Below are 17558 nucleotides of genomic sequence, written 5' to 3' on the forward strand. Positions count from 1 at the left end.
AATCGCTGTGCCTCTGTGTGTCATTCTGGACCCTGGGGCCACGTTGTTCCTTCGGAATTGTGTGTGTAGGGGTGAGGGGGATTTATTCCTGGATTTTCTAGGGGGTGGTGTTTTGTGTCTCGTTTCCAAGTTAAGATTTTTTATTTTATTATTCCTACCTTGCTGTGCATATGTGTGTCGTTCTGGACACTGATGCAATTTAGTATCTTCAGGTTTTAGATCTGTCTTGGGTTTAGTCTCGAGCTCTGATGGCTTAGGTTTTGTGGTGTTTGGGTCTTGACTAATCCTTGTGGGGTTATGTTTTAGATCAGGGTTGGTTGGCTGTCTGGTTCTGGGTTCTGGGTTTGGTATTGGGGCTACGATTTGGTTAATATGTTTCCGGGTAGGGATCTGTTTTCAAGTTGGGTTCAGGGTTGGGTTTTAGGGCTTGGTTCTAGTTCATGGGTTACTTGGGTTGTGGTTGGGTTTTTAGGGGTGGGGGCTGGTTACTGAGTAGGGTCGGGGCTCCGTTTGGGTTGGAGTAGGCTTGGGGTGGGGTTAAAGTTTGGGTTAGGGTTAGGCTCTTCTTTGGGCTCATCGGTTCTTTGGGTTATGGTTAGGTTTTTGGGGTGGGGGCTAGTTGTTCGATTTTAGGTTAGGATTTAGGGCTCGGTTTGGGGTCAGGGTCAGAGTTGTGGTAAGGGGTAGGTTCAGAGTTAGGGTTTGGGAGAGATCCAGTGGGGTCAAGTGTTCTCGGGTCCTTCGAAGGGTAAGTTTTAGTGGTAGGGTCATATACTCGGGGATATGATTCTCGACTGTTTGTGATGCGGTTACCTACCCAGGGTTCCCAATATTGTCCCTGATAGGGTTCCATCCTGTTTGTGGGAGAAAAAGTAGTCGGGGTTGTGTGGGTGGGGTCCTCTTTAGATTGGGGAAGGGTGGATTATACTCCTTGTTATATGTGAGAGGTCGGTCTGTTGTTTGGAGCTCGGGCTGTTTATGGGGCTGATTATACCGGTGAGATTGGCTGTTAGTTACCCATTGTGATATTTGGTGTGTTTATGGTCTTGGGTATTACTGATGTGTAACTTGTATGGAAGGATCTTATTAATAATTCCATGTATGAAAAATTTAATTGAGCCCACCAATTAAATTTATAAAGATTGAATTTATTGATAAACAATCCCTTGTAGGCTGGTGTTGGTCTAGGAAGGGTTATTTGGGGGAAGTTGGATTTGTCGTTTAAAAATCATTATTAGGTGGGTTGTTGGTTCCCTGCTATGTATTCAAATGATTTCTGTGAAATTAAGGAATATTAATTGTATGTAAGTAAATTGTATTTTTTGGATTTATGAATAAATTGATGGTGTTGTAAGTCAGGGATATTGATTGGGGAGTTGTTATTTCACCAGCCTGTGGGATCAGTGTGCTGGGCACAGGGGACTTGCTGCTGCTGTCAGTCAGGCTGCTGATCCCTCATCCCACGGTGCTCCTCTCCAAGTCTGTGTCTCCCATTTTATTCATTAAACACTTTGTAAATATGTGGATCGTGTTTGGGTTGTACGGGGGGAGGGGGAGGGGGAGGGGGGGGTGTTACTGTGTTGTGGGAGGGGGGTGTTACTGTGTTGTGGGGGGGGTGTTACTGTGTTGTGGGAGGGGGGTGTTACTGTGTTGTGGGAGGGGGGTGTTACTGTGTTGTGGGGGGGGTGTTACTGTGTTGTGGGGGGAGGTGTTACTGTGTTGTGGGGGGGGGGTGTTACTGTGTTGTGGGGGGGGTGTTACTGTGTTGTGGGGGGAGGTGTTACTGTGTTGTGGGGGGGGGGTGTTACTGTGTTGTGGGAGGGGGGTGTTACTGTGTTGTGGGGGGGGTGTTACTGTGTTGTGGGAGGGGGGTGTTACTGTGTTGTGGGGGGGGTGTTACTGTGTTGTGGGGGGGGGGTGTTACTGTGTTGTGGGGGGAGGTGTTACTGTGTTGTGGGGGGGGGGTGTTACTGTGTTGTGGGAGGGGGGTGTTACTGTGTTGTGGGGGGGGTGTTACTGTGTTGTGGGAGGGGGGTGTTACTGTGTTGTGGGGGGGGTGTTACTGTGTTGTGGGGGGAGGTGTTACTGTGTTGTGGGGGGGGGGTGTTACTGTGTTGTGGGAGGGGGGTGTTACTGTGTTGTGGGAGGGGGGTGTTACTGTGTTGTGGGGGGGGTGTTACTGTGTTGTGGGAGGGGGGTGTTACTGTGTTGTGGGGGGGGTGTTACTGTGTTGTGGGGGGAGGTGTTACTGTGTTGTGGGGGGGGGGTGTTACTGTGTTGTGGGAGGGGAGGGGGGTGTTACTGTGTTGTGGGGGGGGGAGGGGGGTGTTACTGTGTTGTGGGGGGGGAGGGGGGTGTTACTGTGTTGTGGGGGGAGGGGGGGGCGTTACTGTGTTGTGGGGGGGTGTTACTGTGTTGTGGGAGGGGAGGGGGGGTGTGTTACTGTGTTGTGGGGGGGGGTGTGTTACTGTGTTGTGGGGGGGGTGTTACTGTGTTGTGGGGGGGGAGGGGGGGGTGTTACTGTGTTGTGGGGGGAGGGGGGGGCGTTACTGTGTTGTGGGGGGAGGGGGGGCGTTACTGTGTTGTGGGGGGGGAGGGGGGGGTGTTACTGTGTTGTGGGAGGGGAGGGGGGGTGTGTTACTGTGTTGTGGGGGGGGTGTTACTGTGTTGTGGGGGGGGAGGGGGGTGTTACTGTGTTGTGGGGGGGGAGGGGGGGGTGTTACTGTGTTGTGGGGGGAGGGGGGGGCGTTACTGTGTTGTGGGGGGGTGTTACTGTGTTGTGGGAGGGGAGGGGGGGTGTGTTACTGTGTTGTGGGGGGGGGTGTGTTACTGTGTTGTGGGGGGGGTGTTACTGTGTTGTGGGGGGGGTGTTACTGTGTTGTGGGGAGTGTTACTGTGTTGGGAGGGGGAGGGGGGGTGTTACTGTGTTGTGGGGGGGTGTTACTGTGTTGGGGGGAGTGTTACTGTGTTGGGGGGGAGTGTTACTGTGTTGTGGGGGGGTAGTACTGTGTTGTGGGGGGGGGTGTTACTGTGTTGGGGGGGAGTGTTACTGTGTTGTGGGGGGGTAGTACTGTGTTGTGGGGGGGGGTGTTACTGTGTTGGGGGGGAGTGTTACTGTGTTGTGGGGGGGTAGTACTGTGTTGTGGGGGGGGTGTTACTGTGTTGTGGGGGGGGTGTTACTGTGTTGTGGGGGGGGTGTTACTGTGTTGGGGGGGGAGGTGTTACTGTGTTGTGGGGGGGGGGTGTTACTGTGTTGTGGGAGGGGGGTGTTACTGTGTTGTGGGGGGGGTGTTACTGTGTTGTGGGAGGGGGGTGTTACTGTGTTGTGGGGGGGGGGTGTTACTGTGTTGTGGGGGGGGGGTGTTACTGTGTTGTGGGAGGGGGGTGTTACTGTGTTGTGGGAGGGGGGTGTTACTGTGTTGTGGGGGGAGGTGTTACTGTGTTGTGGGGGGGGGGTGTTACTGTGTTGTGGGAGGGGGGTGTTACTGTGTTGTGGGAGGGGGGTGTTACTGTGTTGTGGGAGGGGGGTGTTACTGTGTTGTGGGGGGGGTGTTACTGTGTTGTGGGGGGGGTGTTACTGTGTTGTGGGGGGAGGTGTTACTGTGTTGTGGGGGGGGGGTGTTACTGTGTTGTGGGAGGGGAGGGGGGTGTTACTGTGTTGTGGGGGGGGAGGGGGGTGTTACTGTGTTGTGGGGGGAGGTGTTACTGTGTTGTGGGGGGGGCGTTACTGTGTTGTGGGAGGGGAGGGGGGTGTTACTGTGTTGTGGGGGGAGGTGTTACTGTGTTGTGGGGGGGGCGTTACTGTGTTGTGGGAGGGGAGGGGGGGTGTGTTACTGTGTTGTGGGGGGGGGTGTGTTACTGTGTTGTGGGGGGGGTGTTACTGTGTTGGGAGGGGGAGGGGGGGTGTTACTGTGTTGTGGGGGGGGTGTTACTGTGTTGTGGGGGGGGTGTTACTGTGTTGGGGGGAGTGTTACTGTGTTGGGGGGGAGTGTTACTGTGTTGTGGGGGGGTAGTACTGTGTTGTGGGGGGGGTGTTACTGTGTTGTGGGGGGGGTGTTACTGTGTTGGGGGGGAGTGTTACTGTGTTGTGGGGGGGTAGTACTGTGTTGTGGGGGGGGGTGTTACTGTGTTGGGGGGGGGTGTTACTGTGTTGGGGGGGAGTGTTACTGTGTTGTGGGGGGGGTGTTACTGTGTTGTGGGGGGGGTGTTACTGTGTTGGGGGGGAGTGTTACTGTGTTGTGGGGGGGTAGTACTGTGTTGTGGGGGGGGTGTTACTGTGTTGTGGGGGGGGTGTTACTGTGTTGGGGGGAGTGTTACTGTGTTGGGGGGGAGTGTTACTGTGTTGTGGGGGGGTAGTACTGTGTTGTGGGGGGGGGTGTTACTGTGTTGGGGGGGAGTGTTACTGTGTTGTGGGGGGGGGTAGTACTGTGTTGTGGGGGGGGTGTTACTGTGTTGTGGGGGGGGGTGTTACCGTGTTTTGGGCAGTGGGGGGGGGGGTGTTACCGTGTTTTGGGCAGTGGGGGGGGGGGGGGTGTTACCGTGTTTTGGGCAGTGGGGGGGGGGTGTTACCGTGTTTTGGGCAGTGGGGGGGGGGTGTTACTGTGTTTTGGGCAGTGGCGGGGGGGGCTGTTACCGTGTTTTGGGCAGTGGCGGGGGTTGGACAGTTGGGACTTCACAAGTGCTGTTATAAGAGAGATGGGAGAGAGTTCTTTCCAGGGGAGGGTGGAAGACGGATGTGGGTGGAGAGCGATACGAGGAAGTGGTCAGAGATGGCCTTATGTGCACTTGACATGATGGGAGTCACAAGGCCTCGCGAAATGGTGAGGTTGAGGGGGTGGCCGTAAATATGGGTTGGGGGGTTCACATGGAAGGAGAGATGAAGGGAGGATAGGAGGCTCGTGAAGTCAGACGAGAGAGCGCGCGATGAACTGAGATGGCGGTTGAAATCACCGAGGATGAGAAGTCGTTCGGTGCTGAAGGAGGAAAACAGTGAGGCTATCTCAGTAATAAATGTTTAATGGTACTTGGGTGGTGGTAGAGAACAAGAATTTTAACTGCGAGGCGAGAGGGGTGGAATAAGCTGAGATGCTCAAAGGAGGAGAAATGCAAGAGGAGTCGGCAGACAGACCAAGGTGTGATTTGATGATGAGAGCCACACGGCCACCACGGTGGTCTGAGCAGGGCAAGTGGTGGAAGGTATAGCCAGGCAGGGGAGGCTTCATTTAAGGTTCAAGTGTCATCACCACCACACGGGCTTGACAGAGCTCGGTCTTAATGCACTGGCAAGGATTAACCAAGACGACTGGAGACCAGCTCTGCTGCACTGACCGAGCGCGCACACATCGCGTGGGCTGGCCCGTGCTGCCCCTGAACACATGCCTCTCCTGAGCCCCGACCATATCCCTCCACGAACTCTCGCCGCTCCTTCGGCCCGACCTCACCGCCCCAGCTGTACCTACCCGCAGTCCAATCAACGACCTGGATTTGGGTGACATCAAATCCAGTCGCCCGATTCATAGCCATAGCCCTCCTGCAGCAGCATGCGATGCTCCCTGTAGTGGCATGCCACCGCACGTTGCTCCCTCCAATGGCCCCGGCCCGTAAGACCATCAGCAGGAGTAGAGATACAACAGAACCATCGAGAGTGGATTGAAACCTCCGCGACACTCAAGGCCTCAAGGTACAAACTGCGCTGCCGAGAGCAAAACATGGGACACCCAGCTTTAAAATATCCCCCCATTAAATCTATAAATATACTGCTGCCTTGTCGCTCGCTGGCCCTTTACAACAGGAATCCTGTGGGGGAACTGATGGGGTGATATAAACCCACCCCACAGTCACTGACACCAATCTCCTGTCTCATATAAACCCACCCCACAGTCACTGACACCAATCTCCTCCTGTCTGATATAAACCCACCCCACAGTCACTGACACCAATCTCCTCCTGTCTGATATAAACCCACCCCACAGTCACTGACACCAATCTCCTCCTGTCTGATATAAACCCACACCATAGTCACTGACACCAATCTCCTGTCTCATATAAACCCACCCCGCAGTCACTGACACCAATCTCCTGTCTGATATAAACCCACCCAACAGTCACTGACACCAATCCCCTCCTGTCTGATATAAACCCACCCCACAGTCACTGACACCAATCTCCTCCTGTCTGATATAAACCCACCCCACAGTCACTGACACCAATCCCTCCTGTCTGATATAAACCCACCCCACAGTCACTGACACCAATCCCTCCTGTCTGATATAAACCCACCCCAGTCACTGACACCAATCTCCTCCTGTCTGATATAAACTCACCCCAGTCAGTGACACCAATCTCCTCCTGTCTGATATAAACCCACCCCACAGTCACTGACACCAATCTCCTCCTGTCTGATATAAACCCACCCCACAGTCACTGACACCAATCCCCTCCTGTCTGATATAAACCCACCCCACAGTCACTGACACCAATCTCCTGTCTGATATAAACCCACCCCACAGTCACTGACACCAATCCCCTCCTGTCTGATATAAACCCACCCCACAGTCACTGACACCAATCCCCTCCTGTCTGATATAAACCCACCCCACAGTCACTGACACCAATCCCCTCCTGTCTGATATAAACCCACCCCACAGTCACTGACACCAATCTCCTCCTGTCTGATATAAACCCACCCCACAGTCACTGACACCAATCTCCTCCTGTCTGATATAAACCCACCCCACAGTCACTGACACCAATCCCCTTCTGTCTGATATAAACCAACCCCACAGGCCCAGAAAGATTAAACTCAGCCCGTTACTTGGATTGAACATGTCTACATTCCCGTGCCGAGGGGATTGCTGTACCAGACGGAGGGGCAACATTTGGGGATGCAGATTCCCCACCTATTCCCATTCCCCTTTCTGGTGGATAATGGAGGGGCCACTGTGTGCAATGTGCAAGTCAGTAAGAATTGTCAGCAAAGATTAATCAGCACTTTCTAATTGGAGATTTTATTCAGTGGAAACATTCAGACAATGAATTGTAGATTTTGTACCAAAAATCAATTTAGGATTGAAGTCAAATTTCATTGAAACTAATTTCTGATGAGAGTCGCTGAATTAAGAGGAAAGATAACACACAGCGTTTTTTAAATCGACACTGCAGCCCCGAGAACACAATCAGCAAGATATCCAGAATATTGAAGCCCAGCCCAGGTATAGGTGTATTAACTTCAGCAGAAACAAACCCCAACTATCAGAATGAACATGGTTCAGTCGGGATGTGATGAACAGCAGATTCCAACCCCTGCAGTCACTTGTGAACTCGCTTGTGTCTCAGCAGGTTGGATGACAGAGTGAATCCCTTCCCACACACGGAGCAGGTGAATGGTCTCTCCCCAGTGTGAACTCGCTGGTGTGTCAGCCAGGTGGATGAATCAGTGAATCCCTTCCCACATTCTGAGCAGGGGAACGGCCTCTCCCCAGTGTGAACTAGCTGGTGTCTCAGCAGGTTGGATAACTGAGTGAATCCCTTCCCACACGCAGAGCAGGTGAACGGCCTCTCCCCGGTGTGAACTCGCTGGTGTTTCAGCAGGTTGGATGAACGAGTGAATCCCTTCCCACACTCAGAGCAACTGAACGGTCTCTCCCCAGTGTGAACTCGCTGGTGTGTCAGTAGGGTGGATGACTGAGTGAATCCCTTCCCACACGCTGAGCAGGTGAACGGCCTCTCTCCAGTGTGAACTCGCTGGTGTTTCAGCAGATTGGATGACTGAGTGAATCCCCTCCCACAATCGGAGCAGGTGAACGGCCTCTCCCCGGTGTGAACTCGCTGGTGAGTTACAAGGTGGGGTGAATCCGTGAAACCCTTCCCACACTCAGAACAGACAAATGGCCTCTCCCCGGTATGAACTCGCTGGTGAGTTACAAGGTGGAATGAACAAGTGAATCCCTTCCCACACGCTGAGCAGGTGAACGGCCACTCCCCAGTGTGAACTCGCTGGTGTCTCAGCAGGGTGGATGACCGAGTGAATCCCTTCCCACAATCGGAGCAGGTGAACGGTCTCTCCCCAGTGTGAACTCGCTGGTGCGATACAAGGTGGGATGACCCAGTGAATCCCTTCCCACACTCGGAGCAGGTGAACGGCCTCTCTCCGGTGTGACTGCGATGATGAATTTCCAGCTCAGACGGGGAACTGAATCCCTTCCCACAGTCCCCACATTTCCACGGTTTCTCCATGTTGAGGGTGTCCTTGTGTGTCTCCAGGATGGATGATCAGTTGAAGCCTGGTCCACACACACAACACGTGTACGGTTTCTCCCCGCTGTGAATGGTGCGATGTTTTTTCAGGCTGTGTAACTGGTTAAAGCTCTTTCCACAGGCAGTGCACTGGAACACTCTCACTCGGGTGTGTGTGTCTCGGTGCTTTTCCAGTCACACTGATGTTTGAAATCTTTTCCCACAGACAGAACAGACAAACATTTCTCCTTCCACACTCAAAGGCCGATAATATTCAGGTCCTGATGAATCGAGGGACTATGTCAGATCTTGACGCGATGTTTGGTTTGAGTTTCCTGTCTGAAAATCTCACCTTCTAATACCCTGTAAAAGGAGATTTCAAAACTCATCACTAAGTACAGGACAGAAATTCAGAATAGGCATATGTAGTTTCCATGGAACATTCTTTCCTCTCTTGTTCCCCTAAAGCTGTAAATCCCCGTCCCACACATTGTCCCTCCTGCTGTGCTGAAATCCAAACCCATCACACAACTCTAGACTGTTTCTCCTCCACTCCCAGTTTTCACCACCAATTCTGGCTGGGTTCAGTTCTACACTCACTGATTCCCCTCCCTCTCCTCCCCTGAAGGTGCTGACTCTGGCTGGGTTCAGTTCTACACTCACTGGTTCCCCTCCCTCTCCTCCTCTGAAGGTGGTGCCTCTGGCTGGGTTCAGTTCTACACTCACCAGTTTCTCTCCAATATGTGACCCATGTGCCCAATCTCCCTGTGTGAACCTCGGCAGTGAGTGGCGATTGGCTATTCCACTGTCCCTACCTGGCCTCACACGTGCATTCCAGTGTGACTGAGTCATCGGGACAGGAGGGATCCAGGTTTAATCCTGTCTGCATATCCTCCCCTTCTAATCCCCTGTAACAGCTGTTTACAAAAGTCATCATTGTAAGTAGGAACATAGGAACAGGAAAAGGCTATTCAGCCCCTTGAGCCTGTCCCGCCATTCAATTAGATGGTGACTGATCAGTATTTTAACTCCGCCTACCTGCCTTGGTTCCATCGCCCTTAATACCCTTGCCCAAGAAGAATCTATCAATCTCAGTTTTGGGATTTTCACTTGGCCCCCAGCCTCCGTTTTATGAGGAAGAGTTCCCGATTTACACTACGCTTTAAGAACATAAGAAATAGGAGCAGGAGTAGATCATACAGCCCCTCGAGCCTGCTCCGCCATTCAATAAGAACACGGCTGATCTTCTACCTCAACTCCACTTTCCCGCACTATCCCCGTATACCTGGATTCCTTTAGTGTCCAAACATCTATCGATCTCAGCCCTGAATACACTCAATGACTGAGCATCCACAGTCCTCTGGGGCAGAGAATTCCAAAGATTCACAAACCTCTGAGTGCAGAAATTTCTCATCTCAGTCTAAATGGCCGACCCCTTATCCTGAGACGATGATCCCGAGTTCCAGATTCTCGAGTCAAGAGAACAGCCAATCAGCATTTGTGTGAGGAAGTGCTTCCTGACATTAGCCCTGAACGGCCTGGCTCTGATTTGAAGGTTGTGTCCCCTTGTTGTGGACTCCTCCACCAGAGGAAATAGTTTATCTCCATCTACCCTATCAACTCCTTAAATCATTTAAACACCTCAATTAGATCACCCCTTAACATAGAAACATAGAAAATAGGTGCAGGAGTAGGCCATTCGGCCCTTCGAGCCTGCACCACCATTCAATAAGATCATGGCTGATCATTCCCTCAGTACCCCTTTCCTGCTTTCTCTCCATATCCCTTGATCCCCTTAGCCGTAAGGACCATATCTAACTCCCTCTTGAATATATCCAATGAACTGGCCTCAACAACTCTCTGCGGCAGGGAATTCCACAGGTTAACAACTCTCAGATGAGGAGAAACTTCTTCACTCAATATCCTAAATGGCCTACCCCTTATCCTTAGACTACGTGCCTGGTTCTGGAATTCCCCAACATTCTTCCTGCATCTAGCCTATCCAGTACCGTCAGAATTTTATATGTTTCTATGAGATCCCCTCTCATCCTTTCTAAACTCCAGTGAATACAAGCCCAGTCGATCCAGTCTCTCCTCATATGTCAGTCCTGCCATCCTGGGAATTAGTCTGGTGAAACTTCACTGCACTCCCTCAATAGCAAGAACATCCTTCCTCAGATTAGGAGACCAAAACTGAACACAATGTTCCAGATGAGGCCTCACTAAGGCCCTGTACAACTGCAGTAAGACATCCCTGCTCCTATACTCAAATCCCCTATCTATGAAGGCCAACATACCATTTACCTTCTTCATCGTACACCCAGGTCTCATTGCACCTCCCCTTTTCCTATAATGCCGGCATTCAGATAATATTCTGTCTTTGTGTTTTTACCACCAAAGTGGATAACCTCACATTTATCCACATTATACTGCATCTGCCATGCATTTGCCCACTCACCTAACCTGTCTAAGTCACCCTGCAGCCTCTTAACATCCTCCTCACAGCTCACACCGCCACCCAGCTTAGTGTCATCTGCAAACTTGGAGATATTACACTCAATTCCTTCATCTAAATCGTTGATGTATATTGTAAATAGCTGGGGTCCCAGCACTGAACCCTGCGGCATCCCACTAGTCACTGCCTGCCATTCTGAAAAGGACACGTTTATTCCCACTCTTTGCTTCCTGTCTGCCAACCAGTTCTCTATCCACGTCAGTACATTACCCCCAATACCATGTGCTTTAATTTTGCAAAACAATCTCTTGTGTGGGACCTTGTCAAAAGCCTTTTGAAAGTCCAAATACACATCCACTGGTTCTCCCTTGTCCACTCTACTAGTTATATCCTCAAAAAATTCCAGAAGATTTATCAAGCATGATTTCCCTTTCATAAATCCATGCTGACTTGGACCGATCCTGTCACTGCTTTCCAAATGTGCTGCTATTTCATCTTTAATAATTGATTTCAACAATTTCCCCACTACTGATGTCAGGCTGATAGGTCTATAATTACCCATTTTCTCTCTCCCTCCTTTCTTAAAAAGTGGTGTTACATTAGCTACCCTCCAGTCCATCGGAACTGATCCAGAGTCGACAGACTGTTGGAAAATGATCACCAATGCATCCACTATTTCTAGGGCGACTATTTAAGTACTCTGGGATGCAGACGATCAGGGCCCGGGGATTTATCGGCCTTCAATCCCATCAATTTCCCTAACACAATTTCCCGCCTAATAAGGATTTCCTTCAGTTCCTCCTTCTCACTTGACCCTCGGTCCCCTAGTATTTCCAGAATGTTATTTGTGTCTTCCTTCGTGAACACAGAATCAAAGTATTTGTTTAACTGGTCTGCCATTTCTTTGTTCCTGATTATAAATTTACTTGGATCTGACTGCAAGGGACCTATGTTTGTCTTCACTAATCTTTTTCTCTTCACATATCCATAGAAGCTTTTGCAGTCAGTTTTTATGTTCCCAACAAGCTTCCTCTCATACTCTATTTTCTCCCTCCCTAATTAAACATTTGTCCTCCTCTGCTGAATTATAAAATTCTCCCAGTCCTCAGGTTTGCTGCTTTTTCTGGCCAATTTATATGCCTCTTCCTTGGATTTAACACTATCCTTAATTTCCCTTGTTAGCCACGGTTGAGCCATTTTATAACATCATAACATAAGAATTAGGAACAGGAGTAGGCCATCTAGCCCCTCGAGCCTGCTCCGCCATTCAACAAGATCATGGCTGATCTGGCCGTGGACTCAGCTCCACTTATCCGCCCGCTTCCCGTAACCCTTAATTCCCTTATTGGTTAAAAATCTATCTATCTGTGACTTGAATACATTCAAGGACCTATCCTCAACTGCTTCCTTGGGCAGAGAATTCCACAGATTCACAACCCTCTGGGAGAAGAAATTCCTTCTCAACTCGGTTTTAAATTGGCTCCCCCGTATTTTGAGGCTGTGCCCCCTAGTTCTAGTCTCCCCGACCAGTGGAAACAACCTCTCTGCCTCGATCTTGTCTATCCCTTTCATTATTTTAAATGTTTCCATAAGATCACCCCTCATCCTTCTGAACTCCAACGAGTAAAGACCCAGTCTACTCATTCTATCATCATCTCCGGAATCAGCCCAGTGAATCGTCTCTGTACCCCCTCCAAAGCCAGTATATCCTTTCTTAAGTAAGGTGACCAAAACTGCACGCAGTACTCCAGGTGCGGCATCACCAATACCCTAAACAGTTGCAGCAGGACCTCCCTGCTTTTGTACTCCATCCCTCTCGTAATGAAGGCCAACATTCCATTCACCTTCCTGATTACCTGCTGCACCTGCAAACTAACTTTTTGGGATTCATGCACAAGGACCCCCCGGTCCCTCTGTATCTCAACATGTTGTAATTTCTCCCCATTCAAATAATATTCCCTTTTCCCTTTTACTGTTTTTTTTTACTCCAGACAGGGATGTACAATTGTTGAAGTTCATCCATGTGTTCTTTAAATGTTTGCCATTGCCTATCCACCGTCAACCCTTTAAGTGTCACTCACCAGTCTATTCTAGCCAATTCATGTCTCATACCATCGAAGTTACCTTTCCTTAAGTTCAGGATCCTAGTCTCTGAATTAACTGTGTCAGTCTCCATCTTAATAAAGAATTCTACCATATTATGGTCACTCTTCCCCAAGGGGCCTCGCACAAGATTGCTAATTAGTCCTTTCTCATTACACATCACCCAGTCTAGGATGGCCAGCTCTCTGGTTGGTTCCTTCCTGTTAATAGTGAGTCACATTCTGCACTGGGGGAGATGGCTTCAGCCTTTAAAATACTCCTCTTGTTCAAATCCCTCCAAGGCCTCACCCCTCCCTATCTCTCTCACCTCCTGCAGCCCGCCAACCCTCTTAATAAGGAAGAACAATTTTCAGTGTCAGAAGGCTCGGTAACCAGAGGACACAGATTGAAGGTGATTGACAAATGAACCAGATGCTACACGAGGGGATAAGTGAAGCAGCGAGAGGTTATGGCCTGGAACGCACTGTCTGTAAGGCTGGTGGAAGCAGGTTCACTCGTTACTTTCCAAAGAGATAAAGATTAGCAGAGTTATGAGGCAAGAGCAGGGGAGTGGGTCTAATGCTACAGCTGAGGAGGGGCAAGAGAGGAAAGAATGTTCCAGAGAAACTAGAACTGTCTGTTCAGAATTTCTATCCTGGGCAGGGCCGCTCAGTCCCGTGTAATGGCCATCCTGGGCCATGTGGGAAGTCCCTGGACGACCACGTTGTGGGAAGTGTCACCAGCTGGACCAGCTCGCGCTCCGGGTTTCGGAGCCTGAGCGGCGGCTGGCGTCACTGCAGTGCATCCGCGAGGCTGAGAACTTGGTGGATAGAAGGTTTCAGGAGGTGGTCACCCCGCAGCTTAAGAGGCAGAGAGGGAATGGGTGACCGCCAGACAGACGAGGAGTCCCCTGACTCGTTAACCGGTTTTCAGTTCTGGATACTGGTGAGTGCGATGGTTGCTCTGGGGAGTGCAGCCAGCACCAAGTCCTTGGCACCACGGGTGGCTCAGCTGCACAGGGGGGAGGAAGAAGAGTGGAAGAGTAATCGTGGTAGGGGGTTTGATACTTGGGGAACAGGCAGGTGTTTGTGCAGCGACAGACGTTTCTCCAGGGGTGGTGGTATATTGCCTCCCTGGTGCCAGGGTCAAGGTTGTCACTGAACGGCTGCAGGACATTCTGAGGGGGTGGGGGTGGGTGAATAGCCAGAGGTCGTGGTCCATATCGGCACCAATGACAAAGGTAGAAAGCGGGACGAGGTCCTTCAGGCAGATTTTAGGGAACAGAAAAGAGATTAAAAAGCAAGACCTCAAAGGTTGTAATTACTCCCGATGCCACGTGCTGGTTGAGTACAGAAATAGGAAGATAGAACAGATGAATTCATGGCTGGAGAGATGGTGCAGGTGGTAAGGCTTTAGATTCCTGAGGCATTGGGAACGTTTCTGGGGGAGGCGAGACCTGTAGAAACTAGACTGGTTGCACCTCAACAGGACTGGGACCAAGATCCTCGCTGTGGGGTTTGTTGGTGCTGTTGGGGAAGGTTTAAACTAGCTTGACAGGGGATGGGAACCTGAGAGTAGATTTAGAGGGAGAGAAGAAAAGCTGGAATGGGAGGCAGAAATTTGAAAGCGTGTTTGGAAGGCAGAGGAAACAAAGGCTAGAAAATGGACAACAAGGGAGTTTGGCCGTGCTAAATGATATATACTTCAATGCAAGGAATCTAGGGAATATGGCAGATGAGCTAAGGGCACAGATAGACACGTGGAGGTATGATATTATACCTATTACTGAGACATGGCTGAAAGAAGGGCAGGAATGGCAGCTCAACATTCCTGGTTACAGGGTTTTCAGACGAGATAGAGAGGGGGATAAAAAAGGAGGGGGGCGTTGCAATATTGATTAAAGGAACAATTATAACTGTGAGGAGGGCTGATATGTTCGAAGGATCATCAAATGAGGCCATATGGGTTGAACTGAAGAACAAAAAAGGGGCAGTCACATTGCTGGGAGTGTACTATAGACCCCCAAACAGTCAGAGGGAGACAGAAGAGCAAATGTGTAGGCACATTTCTGATACGGGCAAAAACAATAGGGGATTTCAACTATCCGAATATTAATTGGGATAGAATTAGTGTAAAAGGTAGAGAGGGAGCAGAATTCTTAAAAAGCATTCAGGAGAACTTTTTAGCCAGTAAGTAGCAAGCCCAACAAGGGAGGGGACAGTTCTGGACTTAGTTTTAGGGAAAGAAGCTTGGTCAGGTTGGAGGGGTATCAGTGGGAGAGCATTTTGATGCTGGTGATCATAATTCCGTTAGACTTACAGCAGTTATGGCAAAGGACAACAACTGACCAGGAATATAAGTTCTCGACTGGGGAAAAGCTAATTTTACTAAGCTAAGATGTGATTTAGCCAAAGTGGACTGAAAACAGCTACTTGAAGCTAAATCAGTCCCAGAGCAGTGGGAGACATTCAAGGAGGAGGTACTGAGGGTTCAGAGCAAGTATGTTTCCTAAAGAAAAAGGGTGGGACTAATAAATCTAGAGCCCTGGATGTCAACATTAGAATATAAGAAATAGGAGCAGGAGTAGGCCATACACCCCTCGAGCCTGCTCCGCCATTCAATAAGATCATGGCTGATCATTGACCTCAACTCCACTTTCCCACCTGATCTCCATATCCCTTGATTCCCTAGGATCCAAAAATCTCTCTCTCTCAGCCTTGAATATACTCAGAGACTCAACATCCGTACATCCCTGTCTGGAGTAAAAATAAAACGGGGGCTCAACCGTGGCTAACAAGGGAAATTAAGGATAGTGTTAAATCCAAGGAAGAGGCATATAAATTGGCCAGAAAAAGCAGCAAACCTGAGGACTGGGAGAATGTTATAATTCAGCAAAGGAGGGCAAAGGGTTTAATTAAGAGGGGGAAAATAGAGTATGAGAGGAAGCTTGCCGGAAACATAAAAACTGACTGCAAAAGCTTCGATAGATATGTGAAGAGAAAAAGATTAGTGAAGACAAACGTAGGTCCCTTGCAGTCGGATTCGGGTAAATTTATAATGGGGAACAAAGAAATGGCAGACCAACTGAATAAGTACTTCGATTCTGTCTTCACAAAGGAAGACACAAATAATCTTCCGGATGTACTAGGGGACCGAGAGTCTAGTGAGAAGGAGGAACTGAAGGATATCCTTATTAGGCAGGAAATTGTGTTAGGGAAATTGACGGGATTGAAGGCCGATAAATCCCCAGGGCCTGATAGTCTACATCCCAGAGTACTTAAGGAAGTGGCCCTAGAAATAGTGGATGCATTGGTGATCATTTTTGAGCAGTCTATCGACTCTGGATTGGTCCAAGTCAGCATGGATTTATGAAAGGGAAATCATGCTCGACATACCTTCTGGAATTTTTTGAGGATGTAACTAGTAGAGTGGACAAGGGAGAATCAGTGGATGTGGTGTATTTGGACTTTCAAAAGGCTTTTGACAAGGTCCCATACACGAGATTGGTGTACAAAATCAAAGCACATGGTATTGGGGGTAATGTACTGGCATGGATAGAGAACTGGTTGGCAGACAGGAAGCAGAGAGTCGGGATAAATGGATCCTTTTCAGAATGGCAGGCAATGACTAGTAGAGTGCTGGGACCCCAGCTCTTTACAATATATATTAATGATTTAGATGATGGAATTGAGTATAATAACTCCAAGTTTGCAGATGACACTAAACTAGGTGGCGGTGTGAGCTGTGAGGAGGACGCTAAGAGGCTGCAGGGTAACTTGGACAGGTTAGGCGAGTGGGCAAATACATGGTAGATGTAGTATAATGTGGATAAATGTGAGGTTATCCAGTTTGAGGGCAAAAACACGAAGGCAGAATATTATCCGAATGGCGGCACATTAGGAAAAGGGGAGGTGCAACGAGACCTGCTGTCATGGTGCATCAGTCATTGAAAGTGGGCATGCAGTACAGCAGGCGGTGAAGAAGGCAAATGGTATGTTGGCCTTCATAGCTAGGGGATTTAAATATGGGAGCAGGAAGTTCTTACTGCAGTTGTACAGGGCCTTAGTGAGGCCTCACCTGGAATATTGTGTTCAGTTTTGGTCTCCTAATCTGAGGAAATCTGAGGAAAGACATTCTTGCTATTGAGGGAGTGAAGCGAAGGTTCACCAGACTGATTCCAGGGATGCCAGGACTGTCATATGAGAGCTGGATCAACTGGTATTTATTCACTGGAGTTTAGAAGGATGAGAGGGGATCTCATAGAAACATATAAGATTCTGACGGGACGGGACTGGACAGGTTAGATGCAGGAAGAAAGTTCCCGATGTTGTGGAAGTCCAGAACCAGGGGACACAGTCTTAGGATAAGGGCTAAGCCATTTAGGACCGATATGAGGAGAAACTTCTTCACTCAGAGAATTGTTAACCTATGGAATTCTCTACCGCAGAGTTATTGATGCCAGTTCATTGGATATATTGAAGAGGGAGTTAGATACGGCCCTTCAGGCTAAAGGGATCAAAGGATATGGAGAGAAAGCTGGAAAGGGGATTCCGTGAAACTGCCGATGTTGATGGATGATCCTTCTTTAGGTAAGGAGAACAAAACTGTGCACAGTACTCCAGGTGTGGTCTCAGCAAGGCCCTGTACAATTGTAGCAAGACTTCCTTACTCTTATACTCCAACCCCTTGCAATAAAGGACAACAAACCATTTGCCTTCCTTATTGCTTGTGTACCTGCTCGCTCACTTTCTGTGTTTCTTGCACAAGGACAACCAAATCTCCCTGA

General features: G+C 49.6%; 1 pseudogene; it reads right to left on the minus strand.

Moving 5' to 3' along the window:
• Positions 1–6993: 6993 nt before the first annotated feature.
• Positions 6994–17558, minus strand: part of LOC139243879 (zinc finger protein 208-like) — an 89620-nt pseudogene continuing 79055 nt past the window's right edge.

This window comes from Pristiophorus japonicus, unplaced genomic scaffold (genome assembly GCF_044704955.1).
Source record: "Pristiophorus japonicus isolate sPriJap1 unplaced genomic scaffold, sPriJap1.hap1 HAP1_SCAFFOLD_190, whole genome shotgun sequence".
NCBI lineage: Eukaryota > Metazoa > Chordata > Chondrichthyes > Pristiophoridae > Pristiophorus > Pristiophorus japonicus.